We start from the raw sequence: 18,684 nt of genomic DNA on the forward strand, positions 1-18,684 counted from the left end.
TATGGGAAAAATTACAATATCCTTGGATTTAGTAATATTACAACATAGTTTATGAATGAAAACTCGATACACTAAACATATTATGTCATGCATATTGTGATGCACAATTTTCATAATTACAAGCAGATCAGTGTTGGTATTATAAAAAGCACACAAATACTATAATTATTGTGAAAGTTAGAACGTGTGTATATGACATGAAGGTGATGCATAGAGTTGAAAATAATTAGGTAGATGAATAGCGTTTCCAAGAATTGTTTATCATGACTTTTCTTTAAAGAATACTAAACTCTTTGCACTTTACAAGATATGAATCTTTCGCCTCTAATAATTATTATTATTTTATATTGCGCTTTTCAAAATAACAAACCAAGTTCAATCCCGCAAATTTTTATAATAATTAATTAGTCTCATTTAAGAAATTCTTATCATAAAAATTAAAATCTTCCTTATGAATTTACCTCGTTTGTATATATTATAAAAATATTTATTAAAAAAAAAAAAAATAAATACCCTAATGAAGAGAATAAAAGTTGTAATATTAATCAAGGAATTCCGAATGTTTATAATAAACATGACATAATATGAATAAAATATTTCATTTCTTTCAAAAAGGTTTTTTTTCAACTACGAATATATGAATAAATTGCAAAGATATCAAACAAATAATAGAAGTACAATTAAAAAGTAGAATTTAACTATAATAAATATTGCATTCCTTATCAAAATAAAATTATTAATAATTATTATATTCTTTATCAAAATAGAATTTTTAATAATTTATGCTTGTGGATTCAATAGTATGAAAAGTAATAATTAAAATTCTTTCATAAATCACAGCATTGAACATACACTTAATTAGATTTAAAATTTCTGCAGCAGTAGCGGCAGCAGAGAGAAAATTAAATTATTCCTAGTAAGTTTCGCACTTGATATATATTTCAATAAAAATGCACAAAGGGAGAAATAATTCTCTTTTGAAAGAAAAAAGAAAATAATAAATAAGGGGATTTGCGGATGAAAGCCGTTCACAAGTCCCGTCATTCAATATTGTTTGATTTTTCTTGCTTTATTTTTAACGTGTCCCAGTAACCCAAACCGCATCAAAACCAATTGCATCAACAGTCGACCTTTCCCGCCTCACTGACCGACCGTAAACGTAATTGTAGTGCGCGAGCAGAGGGCAAATTCAACTGATACACGAAAGAGGAGTATTTGATATAGTATCTAAACGATAACTAATCACAAGATGACTATTTTATCAAAAATACTATCACTGATTAGTGACTGATTACACTGGGAAAAAATTAAATGATTCAAATAACCGATTACTTGTCTATTATCCAAATGAATATTGAATCAAATAAGTTTCATTCAAAACAATTAAATGGGTTTGCTTCAAGCACTGAATTTATTTATTTAAATTTAATATTTATTTAAATCAAATGCAAATTATTTGATTTAAATAAAATTTATTATTTCAAATGCAATTAATTTGACTTAAATAAACTACATTTGTTTCAAGTAAATATTTATTGATGATAATAGTGATTGATTATTTAAATCAAATAAAATTTATTGTGTTCTGATTACAGTCATCGTTTACAGTTAGCAAAAAATGTTTCAGAATTCAAGCCAAATTTAATTTTTTAATTCATCATTAACTCAATGAAAAAATTTATATTACAAATTTAAGACTATATCTTGGCCAAGATTTATTCTTAAATTAAAATAACATTTTTTAGTGAGAATGGTAATAGATAATTAAACAAGTAGAAAACAGTAAATAATATTTAAATCACAATAAATGATAAAGTAAAATTTAAAACAACATAGTGACAAAAAAAGAGAAAGATAGTATCATGCAAAATGTTTTCACTAACAATACAATTTAATGTGATACATAAACATACCAAACATACAATAAAAGTTCCGCTTTCCCTACCTACGATTTTTGGAAACGAAAAAATTTTAATTCACTCATTCAAAAAAATCTAGCCCTACCTAACCATATTATTTATTTACATGAAACCTATTTTTTACCAGCTCAAACACTCCACGATTCTCTCACATTCCGCCAAGGTGCTTTAAACCTACACTAGGGATAAAGGGGCACGTTAGGCTCCTATACGTCCCGGGACGCATCCGTCACCTGAGCTCAAAATAATAGTAATACTAAAATTGTAAAAATAATTTAACAGAGATCACAGTGATTTTTACGTATAATAAAGTAAAAAAGGGGATTTTCATTTTTAGAATAAAAAAATAACAAATTATAATACGTTCAAGGAAAATTTAAAAAATTTTTATGCAAAAATTAACTAAAGTAATAGTAAAAATGTACTATTAATAGTAATCAATATTTCCAGAGTAATCAATAATATCCGAAATAGGAAATTTTAATAAAAATTCAGAAACAATTTTTTAACTTAGTTAAATAGTAAAATAATCAAAAATAGTACCGTAAAATAGTACAAATTGACAGATATTATTTTATATTTGTTACCTTGGATAAAAAATGTTAATAAATGAAAGTGTTATTGTAATTTGTAAAAAAAAGCTAAAATTAAAAGAAAAAGTAAACAAATCTTCAAAATAAACTGCATACGCTTTAATACAAAAAAATAACTATCTAATTAATTAGAATTACAAATTACAATTATACCTTCTATAAAAATTTCTAAGTTTAAAAATTCTGAGGAAATTATATAAAAATATTTTAAATTTCAAATAGCTAAAATTTTTCCAAAGTTCGAAAAGAGTAGAAGTATAAAAAGGGAAAAGAGAAAAGCTGGAGATTAATTAAAAAAGAGGACTAACTGTGATCTCTGTAATAAACTGAAAAAAGAACTTGTATAAATAGTATTTAACTCAATCTGTCAAAAAAATTTACTTTAACTTTGTGAATTAAACAAAATATAAAATTTAACAACAAATTTTACGGAATCCGTCTAAAAAATTAACTTCAACTTTGTAAATTACACAAAATAAAAAATTTATCATCGAATTTTATTTCTAATTTTGTGAATCAAAAATACTCAATTAAAAATCCAACAAAAAATCTTTACATTTAATTTTGAAAATTAAAAACAAACTCTAATTTAAAATAGTAAATACTGTAAATGATTTTAAATTTAAAAATTTAATGCAATTTTGTAAATTTTTGTAACTTAAGAAAAAAATTATCAATTTAGTTTCAAAGACATTAGAAAAAATTACTTCAAATCGTATGCAAAATAAAAAATTATTGACAATTGAATAACAAATAATACAAAATAACATACATAAACAATAATAAACATTAACAAAATATTAGTTTAAGTATTTATAAAAATACTGTAAAAAAATATTTTGTTAATGGTGTCACTATGTTGTTGGAGTTCCTTCTCTGTTTTGCATATTTAGTTCATTTTTAGAACAGATTAATATGACGTATTTATTTAAAAAAAGATCAAGAAAGCAGATTCAAAATTAATAAAATAAAAATATTATTTACAAACACAATTTTCAATCTCTTATTTCAGTTCATGGTGAATAATTTTAAATGAAAAAAAATTGACACATGTTTTGTCGCAAACAGAGAAGGGTAAAAATCGGCTTAAATTACAGAGAAGTAAAAATCGGCTCTTAACCAACTCACCGAACGGTGTTTCCCCCGTTGGGCGATGGATGCTATGCCATCGCACTTCCTCTGGAAGAATAGGTCATTCCTGTAGGTCCTCGTACATGTCCATGTGAATCCAGTGCCCAGAAAATATTTATACATTAACAAAAGTCATTATGATCTCAAACTGATTATAAAATAAAAGTTGATTAACTTACAATTGTTATTCGCTTAGCTGTATTAAGTCACCTCCTGAAACAACTCTGTAACCTACAATTGTCTCTCCAGAAACGGGAATCTGTAAATAAAAAAAAATCACATTTAAAAAATATTTCATTTGAAAAATTGTTTCTAAAATTAAATCAATTTGTTGATGGGATAATACTTACCGAAGGAAAATTATCATCGGTCTATAAGAATTGCTTGTAATTGTCAGAGATTATTCCGCAAGACAGAAATTGAACTTTTCGTTTTTTATGACTCCGACTGTCGTTGAATCTCTTTGTCAGTTTTCTTTTCATTCTTTCAAAACATTCAGTCAGGAAATAATATTTCCCTTGCTTATAATTGGCTTTAATATATTACTCATATTTTTCTGAAAAAGAATAAGTACCTATTTAATTAAAAATGTTAATATAAATACATATTTAGACAATTTTATAAAATTAACGTTAAATATGATAATACTTGATATTTAAAATTGTCAAACAATGGGCGAAAAACTGAAAAACAAATTTAAATGAGTTTCATCCAGAAACGGATCTCTCTAAATCAATTTGTTGATAGGATAATACTTACCGAAGGGAAATTATCATCGGTCTATTAGAATTTCTTCCTAAAATAGGTCATTGCTGTAGATTTTCGTACAGGGAAGTAAAAAAGAATTGAAAAATCGTGCTGCTCTAATATTTCTCTCCATGTAGGGTGACGGCACAAGCAGACGAATTCCTCCTCTCCTGAAACAGGCCAATCCTGTAGATCCTTAACCGGTGACAGAATATCCTCTTTGATATTTCCATGCAGACGAATTCCTCCTCTTCTGGTATGGGCCACTCCCAAGGTTCCCATTCCGGAGAATACGCTTTCACGGTGACAGCAAGTGGACCAAGTACCCTGAAATTATTTTCAAATTATTAACAAAAGTAATTAATATTTTTAAATATTTTATCAATGATAAAGAATTAATTTTCTAAAATCGCTATTAATTACTATTTTATAAGAATAATTATTATTTATACATAATTAATAGCAATTTTAGAAAATATTCAATTTTGATCAACTTAATTATTAATCTACTTACAAATTCGCTGAATCACTTTTTAAAGACGTAGAACCAATAAGTTTTTATCCAAAAAGAGAAACCTGCAGATAAAATATATTAATAAATATTAAAAGTCTGAGAGAATATAATTTAATTTAATTAGCTGTAAGAAATAATTTACTCGACATAACAATAGACATACCTTAATTGTATCCCTCAAGACAGAAAATAAAGTTATTGTTTGAATGATTCAACTGTTTTTATTGCAACTATCGTCAGTGTAACATTTCTTCTCATTCTTGTATTTTATTCCGTCAGAAATTAATTTTCTCGTTACTTGCATCTGATTTTATTCACATGATTCATACCTTTATTTTCTGAAACAGAATAAGATCAACATTATGAATAAATATAAATATTATACATAATAAATACAAATCTAATTTAAAAATTGGTTTAAATATTATATAATTAGCATAACCTAAAAAGAATTTTTGTATGAAAATGTTAAACAGGAAGGGGGCCACTAATTAGAAGTTCAGGAAAAAAAATTTTAATTTAACGAGTAGCAAGCAAGTAAATTATTTAACATAATCATAGACTTACCATAATCACATCTCTGAAGTCGAAAATGGAGTTATTGTTTGGATGATTGCGATTGTCGTTAAATCTCATAGTAATATTTCTTCTCATCCTTGTATGGTGCCCAATCAGAAATTATTATTTTCTTTTTTGCAAGTGGCTCAATCATGTGATACCTATCATTTTTCTCTTTAAAAAAATAAATACTTAATTAAAAATGAATTTAAGTAAATATGTTAATATATATATTGGTTTAAACAATCTTACGAATTTTGAAATGACTATTTTGCAAAATCCACGTTGGGCGATGAATTCTAAGCTATTGCGATTCCTGATCAGAAATGTAACACTTCGGAAGACCGTCGTTCCATGAATGCATTTCGTCGATGACAGAACAGATACTTCAGAACGGACAAATCTTTCGCTTCCTGGATAAACCACCTGCAAATTAGTCACAATTAAAAATATTTTAATAATATAAATTTCTTTCTACATATTCCATAAATATAATTAATTCTTATGAATAAATATATAATAAATAAAGAAAAAAATAAATATTATGAATTAATGTAATTATTATAAATAAATAATCAATTAATAAACAATTTTATAAAATGTTGATCAATTTACTTTTAACTACACTTACAATTAATTCAAATTCTCCTACAGATGCAGGGTGTCTACTATTTTTGTTCAAAAAAATTCCCGGTTTTTTACCGGCTTTGTCCTAATTTTTCTCATCAAATTTAAATTTATTTGTATGTAGTAATGATGTTATCACTCGGTCGATAAATTAATAAAAACGATGAGATAGTCGATCACTCCGAGTCAGGATCCTTACTCGGAGTGATCGACTATCTCTCATTTGATTTCGAACATAAATAAATCTACAAATGACTTCCAAAATTTTGTATTAGAGTTTTTATGAAAAATTAACTTCTTTGATGAGTTTCTTTAAATTTTTTGTAAATAATGTTTTTTTAATAATTTTAATTAAAAATTTGGAAAATAATTGAATTAAACAAAGAATTTTTTCAATTTTTTAAAATAATCTTCTTTGTTCATAATTATAATTGAAAATTTTATTAGTCAATTTTATTAAAATGTATTGAAACTAATTGAATTTCTGCAAAGAATTTTAATATTTATAAAAGAAATTGAATCCTTCCAAAAAATGTTATTACTTAAAAAAAATAATTAGGTAAATATTTGCGTAGAATTTTATTAAAATTTTTGAAAATAATTGAATTCTTGACAAGAATTTTTTTACAGTTTCTAGAAATAATTGAATTCTTTCGACGAATTTTAATAAAATTTTTTACTATCAAAATAATTATTTTTAACTAATTCAAATTTAGAGAACAGTATAAATATCTATAAAAATTGAAATGAAATCGATTTTTTAAAAACAAATTAAAATAATAAAACTTTTTTTAATTTGGTGAAAAAATTCCCGGCTTATTTTCGGTGAAAGTAAATTCCCGACTATTTTTTGAATTTTCGGATTAGTAGACGCCCTGCCTACAGATGATTTTTTAATTCTCATTTAATTGTAGTTATATTATTATTTTGGTAAATTAATCAGTGAACAAATTTAATTTAATTTATGAACACAGTTGGTCAACTTACATTAAATTGCGCTGAGCTGTATTAAATCTCCTTTTGGAGCACTTCTACAACCAATAATTCTCTCTCGAGAAACTGGAATCTGCTAATAAATAATATGGGCCATTCCCGAAGATTTCTGCCCAGAGAAAACACTTTTGCAATGAAAGTTTATCCACATGTGAAAATGGACGAATCATCTTATCTCTGAACCACGTGCCTAGAAATTATTTCCAATTTTTAATAATATTATTAATAAAGCTCATTTTTTATTTTTAATATTTGATTAATGATAAAAAATTCATCTTCTAAAATCGTTATTAATTATATAAACATGATAATTATCTCTCTCCAATAAGACTTTCAAGTAATAAATGAATAACAATACACTAAAAAATTAATTTATGTCTGAATTCTAGTCATTCATAACAAATTTAATATTCACAAGATCATTCTGCTTTTAAAAACATAAATGTTTATTGCATTTTATATTTCAACTTGTTAAAAGTCAACAAACTTACTATAATTGAAAAGCATTTCTCATTTCAATATTCACTTTTCGCTAAGTGTCATTTGTCATTTGACAATTACAATTTAATTCCGTACTGTATACGACGGAAAAGTTTTATTTAAAAAAACATAACCTACAAAAAAATTAGTTTGAAGGAATAAAATATTTCTCAAAATTAGTATTAAATATTAAGTCTCTCAACAGAAATTACATTCAGGAAAATTTAGTTGAACAGAAAAGAATATTTACTTCTTGAAAAAAATCGACCTGTAGAAAAAACTCAAGTTGACTGTCTGTTGTTTCTTTGTTGCATTTAACGCACAATATTATTGTTACTGTTCATAACTATTTTTATCCATTCTGAACAATTGAAACACAAAATCTTATTAAAAAATAAGAAAATTTTAATACATTTTTCTATCCTGAGGATTTCTTTTTAGCTTTCTTCGTCACAATAAGTGAAATAATAATCCTTTCAGAATAAAGAATAAAAAACATTGTCAGCTGATGACAGTAAAACAACTAGCACTAATAACAAATAAAGTACTAACTAACCGTAATATATCTGGAAATCAATTTATTATTTGATTTTTAAAATGTAAAACTATTGAGAATTATAAATAAATTGACTTACTTCACGCAAAGCAAATGCCGATTACACGTGATTGCACCATGTTTGTAGCACCAGGGCAGCACGAACAGCACGAAACAACTAGCATTCTAGCACCACGTCCGTCGGTTGCGCTTGCGCCAGTTCACTGCCTCAGCTCATGGCGCACTATTTAAAACTGTAAGCAATATAAAAAAAGAAATAATTAAAAATACAATAATATTTTATAGTAAGTCGACATATAAAAGTGAGGTTAGAATTATACATTGTAATAATTATGTAGAAAATTACAATTATTCAGAAATAATTAACTATTTACTAAAAGGTTCAGTAGAAAGTCGAACTAATGTAATCAAAAACTCTTGTGATGCTTGTGACAATAAAAATCATAACCTTATTTTACTTACCGTATTTATTAGAAGTATAATAATTAACCACATTAGAGTTGCTCTTTAATGGCTAATTGTTGATGCCCTGTATTTAAAAAGCATTAATAGATCATATTCATACAGCTGTATACAGTGAAAGATGAACTTTAGGATAGAAAACAATTTTTATTCGACGTGAGCTCCGCCTCTGGCATTATTTAGAACGAACTGAGGAAGCAACTGGAAAAGCGTCCGTATTTACGTGACTCCAGGACAAGCGACTGGGAACGTCGCTTCTGATTGGTGCGCCTTCTAGAGCCACTGCGTTAGACTGCAGGGTGGGAGTAGATCAGCGGGAAAGTAGAGGGGCGACTTGAGTCGCGCACTGATTGGTCGTAATCGCAACGAGAGCGCGCAGCCAATAAGCGTGAGGCAAGCATTTGGCTGCAACGTAAATACCACGACCTCGGCAGATTTTCTCCAGTTCGCACTGGATTTTTTTACGGGAAGGACTGCGCTGCATGGAAATTTTTTTTAGAGGTATTTCATTACTCATCGAATGGAGGATAATGCCTGCATGGTAATATTGTATTTTCTATTATTATTGTTATCGATCAGTCTACTGAAAGCGCTATTTTGTAGATGATATGCGTACTATTATCTCAATTGAATATCAGTGAATCAGTCTACTGAAAGCGCCACTGGTAGACAAAAGGCGAACTATTATCTCAATTGACATAAACTTTGTTAACCTCAAAAGTTCTATTTATATTTTTGTGTAGTTTTTAACGATTCTAATATATTATTAGTTTGTTGATATACCTATAATATTATAGGTTAGGATTCTACTGTAACTTACATTAGATAGCACCGAAAATTTAGGCAGTATATTTCCATTTGCTCACTATTTCCAATATTTTGGGAGAATGTCAATATTGTTGCCAATTTCGGGCTCTGTTTGAGAATAGATTTTGTTTAATTCCTTAAAGAAAATAAATTTTTATTGGTATAATAGTAATGCACTTTTCTTTTTCCATTTTTTGTACACATTCGGCAATTTACATGGGGAAAAGAATGACAATCGTAAACCGGAAGGCGAGCCACGATGGCTATCAACAATAAAGTCCGTGAAGGATAATTGACAATTCTCAATATCTGTCGGTAAGTTTCTATATTTTAAAGCAAAACTTACGCAATCGAAAAATAAGATTTCTTTATTAAAGTTTGAAATCGAAGATTATCCAAAATCGATAAAACAGTAATTCTAGCGGTTTCTCTATGAAACATAATGAGAATTTTAGGTTATGTTTGACAAGATTATTTTGATTGTTTCAAATCGATTTATAGAAACAAATACAATTAAAGTCGACTTCAATTTTAAGTAAATATTTTTTTCAGATTTATTTTTTGCTAATTTTTGTCTACACAAAGTATAGAAAGATGAGAATAAGTGTGCCAAGGAGATTTATAAACAGTCGAAATCATCCAAACGATATAAGAAAGGATCTTTTGACTTATGCGATTGTAGTATATTTACAATTATTTTCGGAAGAGGATTAGCAAAACTAAACGCAGTTCAAGGTTATTGCTCCAGGAAGTAAAAAATTCATCCGTTTTTAAGTACATCCGTGCTTTCCTCGATGAAGTACATTATTACCGAGCCTGGATCGTCGGAATGTCACATTCATCACCAGGAACTGCAATAGCCCAGCATTTTTCGTTCAACTTGGTTCTTATCAAAGGGTAATTCATTTAAAATTTTTTTTAGTTTTTCGCCCATTGTTTGACAATTTTAAATATTAAGTATTATCATATTTAACGTTAATTTTATAAAATTGTCTAAATATGTATTTATATTAACATTTTTAATTAAATAGGTACTTATTCTTTTTCAGAAAAATATGAGTAATTTTATTAAAGCCAATTATAAACAAGGGAAATATTATTTCCTGACTGAATGTTTTGAAAGAATGAAAAGAAAACTGACAAAGAGATTCAACGACAGTCGGAGTCATAAAAAACGAAAAGTTCAATTTCTGTCTTGCGGAATAATCTCTGACAATTACAAGCAATTCTTATAGACCGATGATAATTTTCCTTCGGTAAGTATTATCCCATCAACAAATTGATTTAATTTTAGAAACAATTTTTCAAATGAAATATTTTTTAAATGTGATTTTTTTTTATTTACAGATTCCCGTTTCTGGAGAGACAATTGTAGGTTACAGAGTTGTTTCAGGAGGTGACTTAATACAGCTAAGCGAATAACAATTGTAAGTTAATCAACTTTTATTTTATAATCAGTTTGAGATCATAATGACTTTTGTTAATGTATAAATATTTTCTGGGCACTGGATTCACATGGACATGTACGAGGACCTACAGGAATGACCTATTCTTCCAGAGGAAGTGCGATGGCATAGCATCCATCGCCCAACGGGGGAAACACCGTTCGGTGAGTTGGTTAAGAGCCGATTTTTACTTCTCTGTAATTTAAGCCGATTTTTACCCTTCTCTGTTTGCGACAAAACATGTGTCAATTTTTTTTCATTTAAAATTATTCACCATGAACTGAAATAAGAGATTGAAAATTGTGTTTGTAAATAATATTTTTATTTTATTAATTTTGAATCTGCTTTCTTGATCTTTTTTTAAATAAATACGTCATATTAATCTGTTCTAAAAATGAACTAAATATGCAAAACAGAGAAGGAACTCCAACAACATAGTGACACCATTAACAAAATATTTTTTTACAGTATTTTTATAAATACTTAAACTAATATTTTGTTAATGTTTATTATTGTTTATGTATGTTATTTTGTATTATTTGTTATTCAATTGTCAATAATTTGTGATTTTGCATACGATTTAAAGTAATTTTTTTCTAATGTCTTTGAAACTAAATTGGTAATTTTTTTCTTAATTTACAAAAATTTAAAAAATTGCATTAAATTGTTAAATTTAAAATCATTTACAATATTTACTATTTTTAATTAGAGTTTGTTTTTAATTTTCAAAGTTAAATGTAAAGATTTCTTGTTGGATTTTTAAATTTGTATTTAATTCACAAAATTAGAATTAAAATTCGATAAATTTTTTATTTTGTGTAATTTACAAAGTTAAGGTTAATTTTTTGGACGGATTCAGAAAAATTTGTTGTTAAATTTTATATTTTTTGTAATTCACGAAATTAAAGTAAATTTTCTTGACAGATTGAGTAAAATACTATTTATACAAGTTCTTTTTTCAGTTTATTACAGAGATCACAGTTTGTCCTCTTTTTTAATTAATCTCCATTTTTTCTCTTTTCCCTTCTTTTATTTATACTTTTTTCGAACTTTGGAAAAATTTTAGTTATTTGAAATTTAAAATCTTTTAAAATAATTTTCTCAGAATTTTTAAATTTAGACATTTTTATTCAAGGTATAATTGTAATTTTATAATTCTAATTAATTAGATAGTTATTTTTTGTATTAAAGCATATGTAGTTTATTTTAAAGATTTGTTTACCTTTTCTTTTAATTTTAGCTTTTTTTACAAATTACAATTACACTTACAATTATTAACATTTTTTTAACGAAGGTAACAAATATAAAATAATGTCTGTCAATTTGTACTATTTTCCAGTACTATTTTTTATTATTTTACTATTTAACTAAGTTTAATGAATGTTTTTGTATTTTTATTAAAATTTACTTTGGATATTATTGTGTTTACTCTGGAAATATTGATTACTATTAATAAATAGAGTTTATTATTTCTTTAGTTAATTTTTGCATAAAAATTACTACATTTTTCTTCGAACGTATTACAATTTGTTAAGAATTGTTTTTTTTCTTATTCTAAAAATTAAAATCCTTTTTTTACGTTATTACATGGAAAAATGACTGTGATCTCTGTTAAATTATTTTACATATTTTAGAATTGCTATTATTTTGAGCTCAGGTGACGGATGCGTCCCGGGACGTATGGGAGCCTAACGTGCCCCTTTATCCCTAGTGTAGGTTTTAAGCACCTGGGCGGAATGTGAGAGAATCGTGGAGTGTTTGACCTGGTAAAAAATAGGTTTAAAATAAATAGGTAGATAATATGGTTAGGTAGATTCATTTTTTTGAATGAGTGAATGAAAATTTTTTCGTTTCCAAAAATCGTAGGTAGGGAAATCGGAATTTTTATTGTATGTTTGGTATGTTTATGTATCACATTAAATTGTATTGTCAGTGAAAATATTTTGCATGATACTATCTTTCTCTTTTTTGTCACTATGTTGTTTTAAATTTTACTTTATCATTTATTGTGATTTAAATATTATTTACTGTTTTCTACTTGTTTAATTATCTATTACCATTCTCACTCAAAAAATGTTATTTTAATTTAAGAATAAATCTTCACCAAGATATAGTCTTAAATCAATATAAATTTTTTCATTGAGTTAATGATGAATTAAAAAATTAAATTTGGCTTGAATTCTGAAACATTTTTTGTTAACTGTACACGATGACTGTAGTCAGAACACAATGAATTTGATTTAAATAATCAAATAAAAATTGAAATTAATTTTCAAAATAAAAAAAAAATTAAATTTTAATCTTTGAATAGTAATTTAATTTTTTTTTTTTGGTCTCACAAATTAATTTTCTATGCTGAGCGTGAATACCATTCTGATAAAGGCATATAGATTTTAATAAACATTTAACATTATCTTAATAAATAGTTTTGTCAAATGCAAATGCATAAGATTAGTGACTAAATTTATTTTTTTAAAGTATATCTTCAATTACTTTATCAATTATAGTATCACTCCTTATACAGTTTACATGCGAATTATTTTAATTATCATTTGAAATAAATGTTGAAAGCTCTCAACTGATTATAGGGATAATTTCAAGGATATGCTCAAGAATAGATTGTATACGACAAAGAGATTATCAGATATTACATATTACGAAGTGTGTAATAATAAGAGCCCCGTCTGATTAATAGATAGTTGTTGATTAATAGATATAGAGTTTACCATCTGTTTTACGAAAATGTCAATCTCGATTGGTGTCTAAACGAATCAGAGTGTAATGACTCACGTCGTTAGTAGATGAACTTACATACTATCCATCGTGAATCAGACGCCAAAGGACGTTATAGTTGGATCGTTTGATAAAATGCTCGCGGCATTACACAAGTGGGAAGATGGAGATGCGGATATATCGCAGGCACGAGTAAATGCCAACAATCTTCAGGTGTTTGCAATTTTTAAACTAACTGTTTGACGAAAATTTATTTTGCGGAAGTAAATTTTATCACCACGTTCATTCACAAATGGATGTTTTATTACTTAATATCTAATTATCGAAGTTATGATAATTATTTTATACAATGATTAATAATAGAATCAGAGTTTGGAATAATTTTTTAAAATATTGTTTTCTTCTACAATATTTGCTTTAAATTCTTTATTTTTTTTTATATAGTTCGAAACATTTTGGGGATTTTTCTTATTAAAGTTCAAATATTGTTTTCCATTCAAAGAAATAATCTTTGAATATATAAACTTTTCCTGAGAGTAAATAATTTATTATTTTGAACTTCTGCGCTTAATTTTATAACAACCGTTGAGTAAATCAAACTGTTTGCAATCGCAAATTGCAATTATAAGAATATTAGTTTTTCCTTCACGTCTCAAATGATTGTTGCTGCCATTTTGAAGTATATTCTTTTCAAAAATTCGTTCGCATATATGTCAGGAGATTAACATGAACTTCAAGTAAATGTAATGATAGGTTGGAAGTAATTGATTTAAAAAAAAGAGCTGCAGGGAAGTATATACGTAACAATAACTCAGAGATTGGAGCTTCTTTTTTAAGTGATAAATAGCAATAATTGACAACAACAATTGGGAATCACGTTTGCAGAGGACAATGATGAAGTTTCCATTTGCAGATTTAAACTTTCTATCGTGATAAACAGTCGTTTACGTGATTTCTTTTACTTTTGAGGTTGCATTTCATCACATTGTATTCTACCGAGAATGACGAAACTTTCGACACAGTTGGAAGGTCGACAAAAGATAATCTACTACTACAATTTTTTATTTTGATTTTTAGCTTTCATTTGAAGCTCATCGGTAAATTCGTTCTTGCATATAAATTAGTAATTAAGCACATTGAAGTTGACTAGGTAAATAGTTGCTTTAATTTGTTTAGTAAAAAACGGAAAAAACTGGAAGTAGGGAAGAAGAAAAAACGTTATTTTGATCTCTATTTGGTCGTAATCGAAATTTAAAAGCAGGGTTAAAAGTCAGGGATTTTTATTAAAAGTACTGGAAAAAATTAAATGTTTGGAATTTATAAGAAAATTCTGAAAAAATCTTCAATTTTTTCTATTTCTAACAATAATTTATTTTAAATAACTTGATTCTGTTGAAGAACTCCCATAAATAGAACATTTTTTTTGAGTTTCTTTAGGGAAAAAGAAAATGAAATTTTTGTGGCAACCCTGAACAATTAGAGTTTGTATATATGAAGTAAACAATCTTCTCTCCTGATGAAGAAGATAACGAGCACAATCAATAGTCGAATCTTTTGCGAATCGAGGAGAAAGTCGTCGTTTTCTTTCGGTTTATAATAGGTACAATCACTTGAATAGTGAGACTAAGCGCACGAGTTCATATCTGACTTAAAGAACATTTACGAACTCTTTAGAATAATGTATCATTCCATTAAGAGGAATGATGAAAGAGCAGCGACTCACAAGGAGCATTATTTCTTTAATTTTATTTATTTCTGATGAGTCACTTATGTAATTTCCCGATTTATATCCATATTATATCAAAGCATCTCTCCCTTTTGAATCAATTCATATTCTTTAAATGAAATACCATTTAAAGAATATTTCTTTGTGGAAAAATTAGCTGTCACAACTTATATTGATTGCTATTAATAATTCTATATTTAGAAATCATTACTATCTTTGAATGGGATTTGATTTTTCAACTCTTCCACAAAGTTGGTTTGAAATTAGCGCTCCTCTAATTTTCGTCGAGTTGCCCTCATAATTTTCAATTTGATCAAAGGAAATAAGGAAGAGCAGTAGTTCTCAATTAGGGTGTCGTATTAATCGATTAAGAGAAATTCGTTTTAAGATCCTGTGTTTGAGTACTGAAAATTGCTGTATAGAATTCAGCTTAATATATATTATGCAATTATCTGAAAGCAGTGTGCGGCACAGTCGTTTCGTTTAATTAGTCTATTCTCTCTCTCTCTCTCTCAGTTCTGCTTTCGCTAACACATTCGTGTACCACATATTAGCTTCCGCAATCACTCGACTAATATGTTCAAGTACTATTCCTTTATGTTGTCTCAATGACACATTGAAACTGGCCTTATAATCGATTGTCCATGAATTTTATTCTCGTTTCGTTAAAAAATGTAGTTAAAAATTTAACTTGAAGAAGAAATAAATAAATTTCGTTTATTTCAACGTTCAGAACTTTAGGATCATATAACAATGTAAAAGAGTTGTCTGATTTAAAAATGCTTCAATTAAGAGAAAAATGCAAAAAGCTTTAAAATAGACTGTTTCCAGGGTTGCCACACTGAAAAAAAAGTTTATGTGATTCAAATAACCGATTAATTGACTATTATCAATTAAATATTTAATTGAAGCAAATAATATTTATAGGAGTCAATTAAATGTCATTTGAACCAATAATTTCAGTATTTGAAGCAAATACCATTTAATTGACTCCAATAAATATTATTTGATTCAAGTAAATATTTAATTTATAATAGTCAATTAATCGGTTATTTGAATCAAATAAATTTTTTTTTCAGTGCACAGGTCAGGGAAATCAGGAAATTCAGGGAAATCAGTAAAGAGTCAAGCAAATTTTATTAAAAGGACTAAAGAAAATTAAATTTTGAGAATATTCATAAGAAAATTCTATATTTTTGTGTCTCTTTTATTTGTCTTAAAAATTTTGACATTACCACGAATTCCAATTAAAAAAACATTCAATTTTGTCTATTTCGGACAATAATTTATTTTAAATAACCAAATTCTTGAAGAACTATGATAAAATAAATAAATAAAATAAATTCTATTTAAAGACTAATTTGAAATTAAAAATTTAAAACATAATTGAATTTTATGAGTTGAGTTTTCAATTTTCATAAATAAATTAATTTCAAAAGATTTCAATGGGCTATTTTAGAAAATTTGAATTTTTAATGAATTTTATCAGAACTTTTAACGAACTTATTATTTTGAAAAATTTTAATAATTCAAATTCTTTTGAAATTTGTTAAACGTTAATATATATATTAATAATAATTAAGAATAATTGATTCATAAAAGAATTTTAGTTAAAAGGTCTAAAAAATAATTGAATTTTGGAATAATTGCAAATAATAGTAAATTTTAGAAATAATTGAATTTTGGAGAAATTAGGTAGGGGAATGTAGTCAAGGTTGGCCTACTGTCTAGGTAGGCCACTCGCGTTTTTTTGTCAAGTTCACTAGCGCCACCTACGCGCATTTTTGTCGAAGCTTGTCTTAGTGAAACCTAACTTTTTGTTCAATTACATTTTCGGAAAATCGAAAATTGTGTTTTCTGTGACGTCGGTACAAAAAAAGCTCAAAAAAAGTTTTGTGCATAATGTGAAAAACCATTAATAAAAGATAAAAAACAAATTGAATCGTCAAGGCAAGTATGCAGAAAATTTGTGGGACTCATGGTTGAAAGAAAAACAAAGTAAAAAATCGAATCCCGAAACGTATTTCTTTATGGTTACAACAATTCGGTAATGCTACTTACTGTCAAGGTCGGCCACTATGTGTTTAAAATGCGCAAAGTTGAGGACGAGCTACTTCATTTGCAAAAACTGCAATTCTGTATAACTCATAATATAATTGATCATCTTATTAATATTTTTATTTAATTTTATTAATATTTTAGTGCAAAACTTTTTTTTATTTATATTTATTTTTTTATATTGTTTATTGTTATTATTTTGTTATTTCATTAAGTTACAAACTGTAAACAATAAAGAATCAATTTTCCGTAACTCCAAACATGTTATTTTATTTTTTAACGATTAATGCCCTTTGAATTTTAAACATGGCCGACCTTGACTGTAATGGCTAACCTGGACTACAAATTTTTTTTTTTTTAAATCTTTATAACTTTTTCATTTTTAAACCTGTCAATTTACTTTGTACAGAAAAAATGTTCCTATTAAACAGGACTTTCCAACCATATACTTCAATTGTCCAAATTCATTTTTAAAAAAAAGTTATAAACAAAAGTCAAAAAGGTGGCCGACCTAGACTATGTTCCCCTACAAATAATAATAGTAATTTTTAGAAATAATTGAATTTTAAAACGGTTTCAAATTAAAATCTTTGAGAATCTGATTTTTTCATACTTTTAATAAACAATTCTGTAGAACTGATTGTTTTGAAAAGTTTTAATTTCAATTCTGTTGAAATTAGAAGAATTTCCAAAAATTATTTTTACTTACTTCAAAAGTTTTAACGCAATTTTTGGGATAAATTCAACTATCATGATAAATAATAGAATTCTTAGCAGAAATTCAATTATTTTCAAGAATTTTAATAGAAATCTTAGCAAAATTTAATTATTTTTATAAATAACAACAATCAATACAAGAATTCAATTATTTTCTAAAATATATTTAAGTTCTTCGCAGAAAATAAAAAATTAGCAAAAATTCAAAAAACCGAATTTCTTAAAATTCAACATTTTTCCTTCTTTTTTATAGCATTTAGTTTCATTATTTGTGTGCTCTTCAAAAATACTTTACTTATTTAATAGTCTCCAACCTTTGACAAAAAATCTAAAATTATGGAAACTTAGCAAAAATTCAAAAAACCGAATTTCTTAAAATTCAACATTTTTCCTTCTTTTTTATAGCATTTAGCTTCATTATTTTTGGGCTTTTGGAAAATACTTTACTTATTTAATAGTCTTGAATCTTTGATAAAAAATCTAAAATTATGGAAAACTAGCAAAAATTCAAAAAACCGAATTTCTTAAAATTCAACATTTTTCCTTCTTTTTTATGACATTTAGCTCCATTATTTTTGTGCTTTTGGAAAATACTTTACTTATTTAATAGTCTCCACC

The 18,684-nt window shown here is 26.5% G+C and overlaps 1 long non-coding RNA gene across 1 annotated transcript; it reads right to left on the reverse strand.

The window, feature by feature from the left end:
* Positions 1-3,822: 3,822 nt before the first annotated feature.
* Positions 3,823-8,748, reverse strand: LOC122512457. Its single transcript, XR_006302637.1, has 10 exons — positions 8,581-8,748; positions 8,198-8,351; positions 7,077-7,272; positions 5,715-5,888; positions 5,472-5,636; positions 5,068-5,242; positions 4,905-4,966; positions 4,403-4,717; positions 3,994-4,199; positions 3,823-3,902 (listed from the first exon to the last, which is right to left on the reverse strand). It is a non-coding gene; the product is annotated as an uncharacterized LOC122512457 (long non-coding RNA).
* Positions 8,749-18,684: the final 9,936 nt, after the last annotated feature.

This window comes from Leptopilina heterotoma, unplaced genomic scaffold (genome assembly GCF_015476425.1).
Source record: "Leptopilina heterotoma isolate Lh14 unplaced genomic scaffold, ASM1547642v1 Lhet_99, whole genome shotgun sequence".
In the NCBI taxonomy this organism is placed as follows: domain Eukaryota; kingdom Metazoa; phylum Arthropoda; class Insecta; order Hymenoptera; family Figitidae; genus Leptopilina; species Leptopilina heterotoma.